This window comes from Muntiacus reevesi, chromosome 14 (assembly GCF_963930625.1).
Source record: "Muntiacus reevesi chromosome 14, mMunRee1.1, whole genome shotgun sequence".
Lineage (NCBI taxonomy): Eukaryota > Metazoa > Chordata > Mammalia > Artiodactyla > Cervidae > Muntiacus > Muntiacus reevesi.
In genome coordinates this window covers 10,337,321-10,354,350 of record NC_089262.1, presented here as the reverse complement: position 1 = coordinate 10,354,350, position 17,030 = coordinate 10,337,321, and positions in this window count along the sequence as shown.

The window sequence follows — 17,030 nt, the reverse complement described above, 5'->3', positions numbered from 1 at the left end:
AGTCTTCTGGAAAAAAGCAACCATGAAGCAAAAGAAACTTTAATAGTCTAAGTCTAAATAAATATATGCAAACAAACATTTGAGGATAGGGGAAAAATTACCAAGACAAAACATAAAACTAAGAATAGATTTCTTTTTTAAAAAAAGGAAGAAATGAAGAATTGACTTATGTAGGAAAGAAACAAGCAAATAAAGATAAAGTAATCTTAGAAATGAAGGCTAGACTATAAGACTTACAAGACAAATTGATTTAAATGAAATATAGTAAGGACCACTGAAGAAATTAAAATAACCAGAAGAATGAAAATGAAATTTTAAGAAATGAAGTTTAAAATAGTCATCAAGGGAAGGGGTGCCAAAGTAGAAAGCACAAAAGAAATAATACACATATTATTGATGTCTCTGGGAGGAAACACAAAACAACTGAACAGGCTATTATTTAAACATGAACAGAGAAAAATTTCTGAAATGAAAGATAACTAGGGTCTTCCCTGGAGGGATTGGGGGCAAGAGGAGAAGGGGACAACAGAGGATGAGATGGTTGGATGGCATCACCAACTCGATGGACATGAGTTTGTGTAAGCTCTGGGAGTTGGTGATGGACAGGGAGGCCTGGTGTGCTGCAGTCCATGGGGTTGCAAAGAGTCGGACACGACTGAGAGACTGAACTGAACTGAACTGGTGGCTCAGATGCTAATAAATCTGTCTGCAATTTGGAGACCTGGGTTCAATCTCTGGGTCAGGAAGATCCCCTGGAGAAGGGAATGGCAACCCACTCCAGCATTCTTGCCTGGAGAATCCCATGGAAGAGGAGCCTGGCGGGCTACAGCCCATGGGGTTTCAAAGAGTCAGACATGACTGAGCAACTACCACTAACACTAAACACTGAAACAGCTTGCCTGTAATCCAGAAAAACTAACTCTGAGAGCTCTCCTAGTAAAACGATAAGATTCTAAAAGCAAATTTTCAAGCCTTGCAGGTACAAAGACAAAATGATTAACATGGCAAAAGATATATAGAAGGTATATCACAGTAAAACAACAGGACAAATAAAATTAAAAAGTTATGTCCAAATGTATTCATAATTAAATAAATGCAAATCAAAATAACATTCAGATACTAGCTTTAGGAGCAATATTGGGCAAAATTTTTAAAGATGTACAGTAAGTGCTCCATATCCTCAAGTGTCACATTCACAAATTCAACCAAACATGGATCAAAAATATTCCAAAAAAAAATTCCAGAAAGTTCCAAAAAGTAAAACTTTAATTTGATGCACTCCAACAACTCCTTACAGAGCATTTACCTTGCACTAGGTGTTATAAGTAATCTAGAGATGGTTTAAGTGTAGGGGAGGATATGAGAATGTTATATGCAAACATTATCAGTTCAGTTCAGTTCAGTCGCTCAGTCATGTCTGACTCTTTGTGACCCCATGGACTGCAGCACGCCAGGCTTCCCTGTCCAGCACCAACTCAAGGAGCCTACCCAAACTCATGTCCACCGAGTAGGTGATGCCATCCAACCATCTCATCCTCTGTCATCCCCTTCTTCTCCCACCTTCAATCTTTCCCAGCATCAGGGTCTGTTCCAATAAGTCTGTTCATCACAAAAGGTGACCAAAGTATCAGAGTTTCAGCTTCAGCATCAGTCCTTCCAATGAATATTCAGGACTAATTTTCTTTAGGATTCACTGGTTGGATATCCTTGCTATCCAGGGACTCTCAAGAGTCTTCTCCAACACCACAGTTCAAAAGCATCAACTTTTCAGTGCTCAGCTTTCTTTATAGTCCAACTCTCACATCCATACATGACTATTAGAAAAACCATATCTTTGACTAGATGGACCTTGAATGGTAAAATAATGTATCTGCTTTTTAATATGCTATCAAGGTTGGTCATAGCTTTTCCTCCAAGGAGTAAGCGTCTTTTAATTTCATGACTGCAGTCACCATCTGCAGTGATTTTGGAGCCCAAAAAGTTAGTCTCTCACTGTTTCCATTGTTTCCCCATCTATTTGCCATGAAGTGATGGAACTGAATGCCATTATCTTAATTTTCTGAATGTTGAATTTTAAACCTACATTTTCACTCTCTTCTTTCACTTTCATCAAGAGACTTCAGCTCTTCTTTGCTTTTTTTTTTTTTTTTTTTACGATGTCAAGATGGTGGAGGAATAGGATGGGGAGACCACTTTCTCCCCCACAAATTCATCAAAAGATCATTTGAATGCTGAGCAACTTACACAAAACTGCTTCTGAACACTGACGCAGAGGACACAGGGCACCCAGAAAGGCTGCTCGTTCTCTTTGAAAGGAGGCAGGACAAAATATAAAAGACAAGGTAATGACTACACCAATATAAATAAAAAAACTTGAACCTCAAAGACTCTGGTATCTGAGAGGACTCTGAAACCAACCCCTCCTGGACACTGAGACATGATTGTATATATCACAGTGTGGATGAGGTGATGGGAATCAGGCAGTCCCTTATATGGCTGATGGATCTGTCAACAGTGGTGACCATTTTGGAGATCAATTTAACAGTGCCTAGCAGAATTTCTAAAACATATGCTCTGTCTTTTGACAGTTTCCCTGCTAGGAATTTATAATATTTTCTACTCTCCACAGTGCTCTAAGAATGTTCTTTTTTTTCTGATAGCAGAAAGTCCATGAGCAAAGGAATTGTCTGTTTATTCTCTGTCAAGTTTCTGGAAGAAGCTGGCACATACTTGGTGTTCAGTAATTTAATGGAATCAATGAACAAAACAATCAATTTTTGTATAGCATTGTTTGAATAGCAAAAGCTAAAAATAAATGCCCATTAAATAATGGTACCTCATATAAAGTAATGCAGAATGTTTTTTTAATGAGAAGGATCTGTATGTCTGATCTCCTGGATTTATAGGTTAATGCAGAGCAGTCTATTAACTATTTATTGAAAAAGTTTTACTCAATACTGTGTTTTGATAATATTTTAATTTTCTTTTTATTGTCCCTTCAACCTATAATGTGCTTCCCTGGTGGCTCAGTGGTAAAGAATTTGCCTGCCAATCCAAGAGACTCAGGCTCAATCCCTGGTTTGGGAAGATCCTCTGCAGTAGGAAATGGCAACCCACTCTAGTATTCTTGCCTGGGAAATCTCATGGACAGAGGAGCCTGGCGGGCTACAGTCCAGAGGGGTTGCAAAGAGTCAGACACAACTGAGCATGAACACACACACACACACACACACACACACACACACAACAGTCTATAATGTGGGTTATTTCATTCTCAATCTTTGAATGAAAACTTGAACAGATCTTCATAACCTTCCTGGTCATTCACAGATGCTAAAAAGACTTCTGATCATTTTCAGACAATGACACTGTTGTTTCTGTATTAAAATCCCCAGACCAAAGTCATACTGAGATAATTCTATACTGTCTCCCCATTGGCAACTCCCTCTCTCTTTCAGATTTGGAGTTCTGCAGGTGGTGGGAAGGTGGAGAAGAGCAATGTCTGGAGCAAACTAAAAATTGGCATCTGCCTCTGTGAAGATTGTCACAAACCACTGCAGCTGCTGACCTTCAACACTCCCTGAAAAGAGTTCAGGGTGCAGATCAGGAATGAAGCACTGTGTGCCCTGGGAAAGCTTGGCAGAACAGGCCTTAAGACAGTTAGATGTTTTCAGGAGAAGATTTTTATGAACCCAAATTCTTGCATCTCCTCATCTAGAAAAGCACTAAAATCATTAGTGGTGACATCCATTCCTTGTGACTAACAGCCAGCCTCTGCCAAAATATGTACCTAACTCCATGTACTCCCCTTCATTAAGATCATGCATGTCCTGTCCTTTCCCCTTGACCTCTGCAGAGCAGTTTCAGAGCTATCTGAGATGCTGTCTCCTGGACTATAGTCCTCAATATGCCCCAAGTAAAACTTAGCTCTCAGCTCTCATGTTGTGCTTTTTTTTTTTCAGTCAACACTAGAGGGGGCCAGGAGTGGTCATCCTGCCTCTCCCCAAGGCTGCCTCATTTTCCTTTCCTTTCCCTAAGTTGCTTGTGACTACCTCATGGGGAGGATGGAGCCAGGGATGGAGGAGAGGAGAGGGTCAGACTCAGGAGCAAGCGAGGCTGTGCCCGGTGACCATGGCAGACGCCCCTGCAGATCGCCTTCTCCCGTCTTCTTGGAGGCCCTCTTGTGCTCAGGTTGGATGTGGCCCAGGTGCAGCTCTCCCCTCGAAACTCCCTCGGCCACTCCTCTCTCAGTCCTCAGCCAGTGAGTCCAGCCCCAAGAAAGTGCATCTCCCACTCCCAGCCCCACACCCTGAAATGCCTTCTCCCACTGGCCACCTCCACCTACGGCATGTCCAGAAGGACCAAGTCCTCACTGCTGTTTCTTGAAGCAAAAAGACTAATAACCCATCTAAGAAAGCTGAATCTTTATATCCAGAGTAAAATGCAGGAATGAAGTTTATTTGGGGGCATTTTAAATGACCCAACTTTAAAAGTGATCTAAGATTTGATGCACTCTGCTGAAGTATTGGGAGTTTCATTTAAATAAATTTCTCTTAAGCTATTTTTTTTTTCTTTCAGACTCAGTCAGTTTAAAACAATTGTTAAATATAATGCATTGAGCCAAAGCTGGCAGTTGTAACCAATGTATTTGGGGGTGATAATCCATATAATAATAATTTATAAAAACTGAAGAAATCTTTTATTTTTAACTGTTAATTTATATTAATTCTAAAGTACAAATTTTGCATTTAAAATTAATCAAAAGTACCAGGTGCTATATAAGTTTAAATTTTTATATATGATAGTTTGATAAGGGCTTATAAAAAAAAAAACACATATACTTTTTATAATGCCAAACACTGAAATCTGGCATCATGTCTAGTGGATATAGTTACAGAAGGAAGTGTGGGATGGTATATGTTAAAAATCTATTTTCAGCAACACTGCAATAACAAACAAAAAAATGTGTCTGAAGTGCTTCCTTCTTATGAACAATCTCAGTCTGGACATCAGTTCTCTAATATATTTTGTGTGTTCACCTGGTTACAAAGGCAGGGTACAAAGCAGGGGATTTTAACCACATTTAAAATCATTTTATTTGTAGAATATTTGTAGCAACTAAGGGATGCAGATTCAATTATTTAATAAAAGGACACACACACAGGGAGGATTAACATATTTCTTGCTGAGCCAAGAAGACCTCCTCTTTTTCTGGATGATATTCATATATCCAGAAGTGACATGTGGATGAAACAGCCTGTAGAAAGGAAGAGTGTAATATTCCTGGGATAACTCTTTCTTTTCCTAAGAAGGTAGGGGTAAGTATATTAGCTGAGGTTATATGCAGCACAAACGTTTTAAACAAACATGGAAATTAAATTTACAATGATAAGGACAAAGCTCTACAAATCTACCAGAACGGAGTATTGTTTATTAAACTGAATGACATAATATTTCATGAAATATAAATTTTGGGATGTATAGAAAGAGGGTAACATAAAGAGATTTAAAAAAACTTACATTTATGAGTTCAGATTAAATGGGGGGGAAACAAGACATACAAACAATTACACGAATCTAATTGATGCACTTGTATGAACTACTCTATTTGTATTTATCTATGTACCTTCTTCCTGGAGGATGTCATGGCAATCCAGTATTCCTGCCTGGAGAATCCCCATGGACAGAGTAACCTGGAGGGCTACAGTACACGGGGTCGGAAAGAGTCAGACATGACTGAGCGACTAAGAACATGCACCTTCTTAGAAATTACCCATAAAACATTAGAAAAACTTGCATTAAGCTAAAAATAAGGCCCATTATATTCTTTAGTAAAGCAGGAAAATAAGAAAATATGAAAAATGAATTGCTATAACTGTTAGAAAAATTTTAATGATAATGAAGGAACTCTAAGGACAAAAGGAAATCAAACAATATTTTAATAACATATAGAAAATAATGAAGAAGACATTATATTTTAGAAATTATTAAATGTCAACAAAGCAGTGCTCAGAGAAAAGCTTAAGGTCAAAATATGTTTCATCATTTGGCTAAAGTGAAATTAAAATAATTTAAGCATATACTTTGAAAAGTATGAACCACAAACCAAACCTGTGAGAAGCAAACAAATGAATTAATAAAGATTAAAGTGGAAAAGCCGTCCTCAGTGATCAACGCAAAGAAATAGAGGAAAACAATAGAATGGGAAAGACTAGAGATATCTTCAAGAAAATTAGAGATACCAAGGGAACATTTCAGGCAAAGATGGGCTCAATAAAGGACATAAATGGTAGCGACCTGACAGAAGCAGAAGATATTAAGAAGAGGTGGAAAGAATACACAGAAGAACTGTACAAAAAAGGTCTTCACGACCCAGATAATCACGATGGTGTGATCACTCACCTAGAATCAGACATCCTGGAATGTGAACTCAAGTGGGCCTTAGGAAGCATCACTATGAACATAGCTAGTGGATGTGATGGAATTCCAGTTGAGCTATTTCAAATCCTGAAAGATGATGCTGTAAAAGTGCTGCACTCAATATATCAGCAAATTTGGAAAACTCAGCAGTGGCCACAGGACTGGAAAAGGTCAGTTTTCATTCCAATCCCAAAGAAACGCAATGCCAAAGAATGCTCCAACTACTGCACAATAGCACTCATCTCACACACTGGTAAAGTAATGCTCAAAATTTTCCAATCGAGACTTCAACAATACGTGAACCGTGAAATTCCAGATGTTCAAGCTGGTTTTAGAAAAGGCAGAGGAAAAAGAGATCAGGTTGCCAACATCTGCTGGATCATCGAAGAAGCAGGAGAGTTCCAGAAAAACATCTATTTCTGCTTTACTGACCATGCCAAAGCCTTTGACTGTGTGGATCAAAATAAACTGGAAAATTCTTCAAGAGATGGGAATACCAGGCCACCTGACCTGCCTCTTGAGAAACCGGTATGCAGGTCAGGAAGCAACAGTTAGAACTGGACATGGAACAACAGACTGGTTCCAAATAGGAAAAGGAGTACATCAAGGCTGTATATTGTCACCCTGCTTATTTAACTTTTTTTTCCCATTTATTTTTATTAGTTGGAGGCTAATTACAATATTGTAGTGGTTTTTGCCATACACTGACATGAATCAGCCATGGATTTACATGTGTTCCCCATCCTGAACCCCCCTCCCACCTCCCTCTGGGTCATCCCAGTACACCAACTCCGAGCACTTGTCTCATGCATCCCACCTGGACTGGCAATGTGTTTCACACTTGATAATATACATGTTTCGACGCTGTTCTCTCAGATCATCCCACCCTCACCTTCTCCCATAGAGTCCAAAAGTCTGTTCTGTACATCTGTGTCTCTTTTTCTCCCTTGCATATAGGGTTATAGTTACCATCTTTCTAAATTCCATATATATGTGTTAGTACAATGTATTGGTCTTTATCTTTCTGGCTTACTTCACTCTGTATAATGAGCCCCAGTTTCATCCATCTCATTAGAACTGATTCAAATGTATTCTTTTTAATGGCTGAGTAATATTCCATGGTGTATATGTACCACAGCTTTCTTATCCGTTCATCTGTTGATGGGCATCTAGGTTGCTTCCATGTCCTGGCTATTATAAACATTGCTGCAATGAATATTGGGGTGCACGTGTCTCTTTCAGTTCTGGTTTCCTCAATGTGTATGCTGAGGAGTAGGATTGCTGGGTCATATGGCAGTTCTATTTCCAGTTTTTTAAAGAAATCTCCACACTGTTCTCCATAGCGGCTGTACTAGTTTGCATTCCCACCAACAGTGTAAGAGGGTTCCCTTTTCTCCACACCCTCTCCAGCAGTTATTGCTTGTAGACTTTTGGATAGCAGCCATTCTTACTGGCGTGTAATGGTACCTCATTGTGGTTTTGATTTGCATTTCTCTGATAATGAGTGATGTTGAGCATCTTTTCATGTGTTTGTTAGCCATCTGTATGTCTTCTTATATGCAGAGTACATCATGAGAAACGTTGGGCTGGAAGAAGCACAAGCTGGAATCAAGATTGCTGGGAGAAATACCAATAACCTCAGATATGCAGATGGCACAACCCTTTTGGCAGAAAGTGAAGAAAACCTAAAGAGCCTCTTGATGAAAGTGAAAGAAGAGAGTGAAAAAGTTGGCTTAAAGCTCAACATTCAGAAAACTAAGATCATGGCATCTGGTCCCATCACTTCATGGGAAGTAGATGGGAAAACAGTGGAAACAGTAGCTGACTTTATTTTTCTGGGCTCTAAAATTACTGCAGACAGAGCTTGCAGCCATGAAATCAAAAGACACTTACTCCTTAGAAGGAAAGTTTTGACCAACCTAGATAGCATATTAAAAAGCAGAGACATTACTTTGCCAACAAAGGTCTGTCTGGTCAAGGCTATGGTTTTTCCAGTGGTCATGTATGGACAGTTGTGAGAGTTGGACTGTGAAGAAAGCTGATCGCTGAAGAATTGAAGCTTTTCAACTGTGGTGTTGGAGAAGACTCTTGAGAGTTCCTTGGACTGCAAGAAGATCCAACCAGTCCATCCTAAAGGAGATCAGTCTTGGGTGTTCATTGGTAGGTCCGATGTTGAAGCTGAAACTCCAACTTTGGCTACCTGATGCGAAGAGTTGACTCATTGCGATCCCTGATGCTGAGAAGGATTGAGGGCAGGAGAAGGGGACGACAGTGGATGAGATGACTGGATGGCATCACCGTTTCAATGGACACGGATTTCGGAGGACTCCAGGATTTGGTGATGGACAGGGAGGCCTGGCGTGCTGCAATTCATGGGGTCACAAAGAGTCAGACACGACTGAGCGACTGAGCTGAACTGAAATGAAATGAAAGCAAAAAATGGTAGCAACGCAAAAATGTTCAGTAAGAACAATACAAACCTCCAGTGACTGTTTCTTTGGGAAAAAGTAATAAAAGAGAAAAGATCACTAGTCAAGAATTTTCTCAGAAGAAGAAAATGTTCACATATCATCATATCCTATGTACACATGTATTCAAGAAAGAAATATTAAACTCATGAAGCTAAATCCAGCAGTGCATTAGAAAAGTTATAAAGCAATTCAAAATTTATTCCAAGAAAGCAGAAGTAGCTATTACATTTGGCAGTCTATTAATGCAATTCATATGTTAACATATTAAGTAGAAAAAAAATTGAAAATGATTATAATAAAACCCCCATGAACCAGTGAAGTTGCTCAGTCGTATCCAAATCTTTGGGATCCCATGGACTGTCGCCTACCAGGTTCCTCCATCCATGGCATTTTCCAGGCAAGCGTACTCACTGGGTTGTCATTTCCTTTATCCAAGGAACCTTCCTGACCCGGGGATCAAACCCAGGTCTCCCGCATTGCAGGCAGACGCTTTACTGTCTGAGCCACCAGGGAAGCCCGAATGATCAGTAGGGAAATTGCTTAGAAATATTCAACACACATTTAAGAGAAGTTACAAATGAGGAAGCTAAGAAACTTTCTTAGAATGATAAGTGTATTCATTAAAAATCTACAGCCAACAATTTACTTAATGAGAAAAAAAGTTGACGCAGGTATTTTAATGTCAGGAATAAATCAAAGATGACCACTCTGGTGGAGTATCAACATAAAAACACAATAAGAGTTATCCTATACAATAAAAAATTGATAAAAATATTTGCGATTGGAAGGGAAAAGGTGAAACTACCATGGTTAAGGCTAAAATGTTATTTAGGAGAGTATTAAAAACAAACTGAATTTATCTTAAATTTCAACAATTTTGCTAGTTACAAGATCAATGTAAAATAGGTAGCCTTATATAAAATGGTTGTAACAATCGGAAAATGTATTCGATAAAATAAAAATTCCATTCTGGCAGCAACATAAAATGAAAGTTACCTAAGTGTGAATCTACAATGATGCATAAATCACCATGGAAAAAATCATAAAATCCAGGTCATCACTCTAATTTCATAGTTGGTCTAAATATTTATTTACATGCCATTGAAACCAAAGTGTGTTTATTTGTAAAAAGACACTTTGTTGCAGGAAGAACTCATGAGGATATACCAGAAGAAAACCATGATTTGAAAAGACACATGCACCCCCCATGTCCATTTTGTTGTTCTTCAGTTGCTAAGTTATGTCCAATTCTTTTCGATCCCATGGACTGCAGCACACTAGGCTACTCTGCCCCCCACTGTCTTCCAGGGTTTGCTCAGATTCATCTCCACTGAGTCGGTGAAGCTATCTAAACATCTCATCCTCTGGTATCCCCTTCTCCTTTTGCCTTCAATTTCCCCCAGCATCTGAGTCTTTTCCAATGAGTCAGCCCTTTGCATTGGTTGGCCAAAGTAATGGAGCTTCAGGTTCAGCATCAGTCCTTCCAATGAATATTCAGGGTCAATTTCATTTAGGATTGACTGGTTTCATCACTTTTCTGTCCAAGAGTCTCAAGAGTCTTCTTCAGCCCCACAATTCAAAAGCATCATTTCTTCAGTGCTCAAACTTGTTTATGGTCCAACTTTTACTTCTGGAAAAACAATAGCTTTGACTCTACAGAACTTTGTTGGCAAAGTGATGCCTCTGCTTTTCAATACACTGTGACATAGCTTTCTTTCAAGGAGCAAGTGTCTTCTAATTTCATGGCTATAGTCACCATCCACAGTGATTTTGGAGTCCCCCCAAAAGAAAATCTGTCACTGCTTCCATTTTTTCGCCTTTTATTTGCCATGAAGGGTCACATCATGGTCTCAGTTTTTGAATGTTGAGTTTCAAGCCAGGTTTTTCACTCTCCTCTTTCACCCTAATCAAGAAGTTCTTTAGTTCTTCTTCACTTTCTGCCATTAGAGTGGTGTCATCTACATATCCAAGGTTGTTGACGTTTCTCCCAGCAATTTTGATTCCAGCGTATGAATCATCCAACCTGACATTTAGCAATGATGTACCCTACACAATTGCACTCATCTCACATGTTAGTAAAGTAATGCTTAAAATTCTCCAAGCCAGGCTTCAACAGCACATGAACCATGAACTTCCAGAAGTTCAAGCTGGATTTAGAAAAGGCAGAGGAACCAGAAATCAAATTGCCAACACCCACTGAATCATCAAAAATGCAAAAGAGTTCCAGAAAAACATCTATTTCTGCTTTATTGACCATGCCAAAGCCTTTGACTGTGTGGATCACAATAAACTGTGAAAAATTCTTCAAGAGATGGGAGTACCAGACCACCTGACCTGCCTCTTGAGAAACCTGTATGCAGATCAGGAAGCAACAGTTAGAACTGGACATGGAACAACAGACTGGTTCCAAATAGGAGAAGGAGTACGTCAAGGCTGTATATTGTCACCCTGCTTATTTAACTTATATGCAGAGTACATCATGAGAAACGCTGGACTGGAAGAAGCACAAACTGGGATCAAGATTGCCGGGAGAAATATCAATAACCTCAGATATGCAGATGGCCCTTATGACAGAAAGCGAAAAAGAACTAAAGACTCTCTTGTTGACTGTGAAGGAGGAGAGTGAAAAAGTTGGCTTAAAACTCAACATTCAGAAAACTAAGATCATGGCATCTTGTCCCATCACTTCATGGGAAATAGATGGGGAAGCAGTGGAAACAGTGAAAAACTTTATTTTGGGGGGCTCCAAAATCACTGCAGATGATGCTTGCAGCCATGAAATTAAAAGGTGCTTGCCCTTTAAAAGAAAAATTATGACCAACCTAGATAGCATATTAAAAAGCAGAGACATTACTTTGCCAACAAAGGTTTATTTAGTCAAAGCTATGGTTTTTCCAGTGGTCATGTATGGATGTGAGAGTTGAAGTATAAAGAAAGCCGAGTGCCAATGAATAGATGCTTTTGAACTTGAGAGTTCCTTGGACTTTAAGGAGATCCAACCAGTTCATCCTTAAGGAAATCAGTCCTGAATATTCATTGGAAGGACTGATGTTGAAGCTGACACTCCAATATTTTGACCACCTGATGCAAAGAACTGACTCATTAGAGAAGACTGTGATGCTTGGAAAAATTGGGTGGGAGGAGAAGGGGACGATAGAGGATGAGATGGTTGGATAGCATCACTGACTCAATGGACATGAGTTTGAGTGAACTCCAGGAGTTGATAATGGACAGGGAAGCCTGGCTTGCTGCAGTCCATGGGTTACAAAGAGTTGGACATGACTGAAAAACTGAACAATGTGGGAGCCACAGGAGAGGTGGGTTTAATCCCTTGGTCAGGAAGATCCCCTGGAGGAAGGCATGGCAGTCCACTCCAGTATTCTTGTCTGGAGAATCCCATGGACAGAGAAACTTGACAGGCTATAGTTCATGAGATCGCAAAGAGGTAAGATTGAAGTGGCTTAGCATAGCAAGGTAGTCTCTCAAAAATTGAGATCTCTTAAAAAATAATCTATTCAGACAATGTCAATAATAGTGAATGTTCAAGAAAGAGATTGGATAATTGCATTTTATATTTACATAAATTACTTTATAAGACTCCTGCCTTAATGTGCTTTGACCATGAATAACATATTGATATTAATTTGATTATTGATTTGGTTATCAAATATTTGATTATCAACCAAATTATTGATTTGATAATTTGGACAAGAATTTATTAGTCTCGAAAACTCTTTCTCAAAAATTACAACTGATACACGGCATTATTAATTATTTTTGTGTTCAGCTTCCTAATTTTGTCAATATTATTTTTGAAGCCATGAAAAATAAAATTTCTTCTTAAATAATTATTTTTTCCCCACAGAAATAGCCTGCAATAATAGTGAGAACTAAGGTATTAAAGGTTCATACTTTACAAACAATTCTAGTCAATTTATATTTACTTGATTGGTTTTATGGTCTTCTGATTTGATTCATAATTCAGAGACAATTTTGGATTTCCCATGAAAGGAAATAAATTTAAAACATTCTCTTATGCTAAGTGTTTGCGTGTTATTTGCTCAGTCATGTCCAACTCTTTGAGACCCCACAGACCCTGTATCTCTCCATGTTCCTCTATCCATGAAATTCTCCTGATGGGAATACTGGAGTAGCCGTTCCCTTCTCCAGGGGATCTTCCAGACCCAGATACTGAATCCGTGTCTTCCACATTACAGGTAGATTGTTTACAATCTGAACCACCAGGGAATCCCTCTTTTGAGATAAGATGATACCTATGACATATTCTATTCTAGTTAATACATGTCACCTGTTGATGACAGTGAAAAGAAAATATTCTAAAGTATTTTTATGAATCATAAATCTTAAAATTCAGAATATTCATATCCTAGGACTCTAAAAGTAGTAACCTCCACCCTGTACAGTGCAATTCAATGGAGCTGACCATAGTATGCAAACACCAAAATGATGTGGGACTTGTTCAAGGGGCAGCTTACAGTTTTCTAGAATATAAATTAAAAACAATTACAATCAGATGGAAGATATATTGAATGGTGATGAAATATTATACCCATAGGTGATTCTGATGAAACTGAATCTTGCAAAGTTTTTTCAGTCGTCAGTCTTGAAGAATCTTATGAAGAATCTTTCATGAATCTTCACATGAAGAATGTGAAGAAAAGGTTCATTCACATTGTCATGTAACAACTTAGAGGGGAGGGATGGGGTCAAAGGTGGGCAGGAGGTTCTAGAGGGAGGGGACATTTGTATACTTATGACTGATTCACTCGGTTACATAGCAGAAACCAACACAACATTGTAAAGCAATTATCCTCCAATTAAAGACGAATTAAACTGCATAATAAGAACAAAACCACATCACAGGTTTTTATCTAAAAATGCATACCTTTAAATTAGAATTTTTTACAAATAAAAGTGTTCCATCTCCTAAAAAAGGTGATTTGCCTCAATGAACTAATATTATATTTTATGGACCAGTCATCAATCTTCTCATATCTGTACAGAATTATGTTCAAATCACCCTGGAATTTTAAAAAGCTAAAATACCAAATCCATAACTCTATTTACAAAGGCATTAAAAATTCTAATATAGAACACACTATTCTGTTGATTTTTTGGTCAAATTAATTAGTATAAAAAAGCTAAGGAGAGGTATTGTTATTTTAATCACAGCACTATTACATACTACAGTGTAGAAAAAAGCATATACTTGATTTTGATGAATGAGTTGAAAAATAAAGAGAAATATAAGTTCTGTGGAGAGAGGGTTATTCACAATTTCTAAAACAGAATATGTTTTGATAATATTACAGAAAAGGATATTTTTAAAGTGTATTTTTATTGAAATATAGTTGATTTACAATGTTGCGTTAGTTTTGAAAAAAGGATACGTTTAATAAATTATCATCTCTAGAATAATATAGTGGAAAATTTTCAAACAGAATACTTATAAAACAAGCTAAAATGATAAATAAAATTTTACTAGCTATCTTGAACAAAGTGACATGATCCCCCTTGTCTTAATGTCATGTATTAAGATACTGGTGTTCAGTTCCTGAGACCACTCTTCAAATTCACCTCTGCACTGCCTGATTGCTTTGGATGGGCAATTTCTACGTGACTCACAGGCATCTACAAAAATCAAGAGTTCCTTTGTTACAACTTAGAACCAGGAATCAATTTTTTGACACACAGAAAGGAGTGCCTCCTTTAGCCTTCCAAAACTTATGCTGCTTCAGTGATTACAAGTTAATTGATCTTTTCTCCTCTGTGAAAAACCGGTCTAAATCCATGGTTTTCTCTAAGGATGCTATAATGAGAAATGTTCTTGTCTCTTTGGAAGTGTGTATTTTAAGTCAATCTGAAAAAGATATTAAGAGCAAAAGCCTCCATCATTTCAAGTATACAGTTAATTTTCTCAATGATTTTATTCAAATCCAACCTTAGAAATATTTTCCTCGCAAGGTATTTTTTAAATGAAGCTTTAAAAAAAGGAACAACCCACAAGAGTATAACACTCAGAATTTTAGTGTTTTCTCTCATGCTTCTTTGGTGAAAAGAAATGAAATGGAGTTGGTGGAGAGTTTTTCTATTGAGAGCTTGGGTGTGAGATTTATATATTTGTTTCCTTCCTTTGAGCAGTAGCAGTAGAAGAAAAGCTATCAAGAAAACTCCTTGTACAGAGTTTCATGTGAGAGAATTTAATCTGAGTACCAAATAGAATCAGGCTTGCAAGTGTCTGACATTTCTGCCCCAGGGTTGTTTTTAAACAATTTCCCCCTTTCCTGTCAGTGAAATTTGGCACGCAGCTCCACACACTCCCTTAAGAGGAATGAAAGAGGAATAAATAAAGGTCATTTCCTCACCTAATTAGATGTCAGAAGTGAAATCAACAAAACAAAGCAAACTGACTCCAATGTGGAAAAAATGATATTTCACATGTAAATTTTATATTATTTGGACTCAGCTCTTCATAAAATTAACTCTATTCACACACAGTATGGATTAGGATTGTTTGGTTTTCTGTGAATTATCCAAGTCCGGATATTTTCATTTGGAAATATGCGTGAACATTAGCAGTGCTGGGATTTCACCTTTAACAGTATTTGCAGGAAAAAAAATTAATTCCATGATCTCTGTTAAAAGGAAATTACACAGTGGAAGAAGTTCCAGTACCATATGTAAAATGGGTAAATGATTTTTCAGAAAAGACTCCAACTGAACTGTTTCAAATGTTTTAAATAAGGTCCTTAAACAGAATATGTTCTGTATCCCCCAAAACAAAAATTTCTCTGATATTTGTTTAGAGAAATTTTTATATGTTTATTTCAATGACAGGATGACATTTCCAAAGAAATATCCCTTAGGGACTTTCCTGGTCGCCCAGTGGTTAAGACTGTGTTTCCAGTGAAAAGGACAAGGTTTTGAACCCCAAATGGAGAAGCAGGATCCCACATACCAAGTGGTGTGGCCAAAAAATAGAAATTAAAATTGAAGAAGCATTCTTTCAGCTAATGATGTAACCAAGTTAAATTATTTACTATCAGCTTTCCTTTTTTATTAAAACCTACTCATACATCAGTTCAGTTTAGTTCACTCAGTCGTGTCCAACTCTTTGCGACCCCATGAATCGCAGCATGCCAGGCCTCCCTGTCCATCATCAACTCCCAGAGTTTACTCAAACTCATGTCCATCGAGTCGGTGATGCCATCCAACCATCTCATCCTCTGTTGTCCCCTTCTCCTCCTGCCTCCAGTCCCTCTCAGCATCAGGGTCTTTTCCAATGAGTCAACTCTTCACATCAGGTGGCCAAAGTACTGGAGTTTCAGCTTCAGCATCAGTCCTTCCAATGAACACCCAGGACTGATCTCCTTTAGGATGGACTGGTTAGATCTCCTTGCAGTCCAAGGGATTCTCGAGAGCCTTCTCCAACACCACATTTCAAAGACATCAATTCTTCAGTGCTCAGCTTTCTTCACAGTCCAACTCTCACATCCATACATGACCACTGGAAAAACCATAGCCTTGACTAGACGGACCTTTGTTGACAAAGTAATGTCTCTGCTTTTAAATATGCTACCCAGGTTGGTCATAACTTTCCTTCCAAGGAGTAAGTATCTTTTAATTTCATGGCTACAATCACCATCTGTAGTCATTTTGGAGCCCAGAAAATTAGTCTGACACTGTTTCCACTGTTTCTCCACCTATTTCCCATGAAGTGATGGGACCGGATGCCATAATCTTAGCTTTCTGAATGTTGAGCATTAAGCCAACTTTTTCACCCTCCTCTTCCACTTTCATCAAGAGGCTCATTAGTTTTTCTTCACTTTCTGCCATAAGGGTGGTGTCATCTGCATGTCTGAAGTTACTGATATTTCTCCCTCCCGGCAATCTTGATTCCAGCTTGTGCTTCTTCCAGCCCAGCGTTTCTAATGATGTACTCTGCATATAAGTTAAATAAGCAGGGTGACAATATACAGCCTTGATGTACTCCTTTTCCTATTTGGAACCAGTCTGTTGTTCCATGTCCAGTTCTAACTGTTGCTTCCTGACCCGCATATAGGTTTTTCAAGAGGCAGGTCAGGTGGTCTGGTACTCCCATCTCTTTCAGAATTTTAT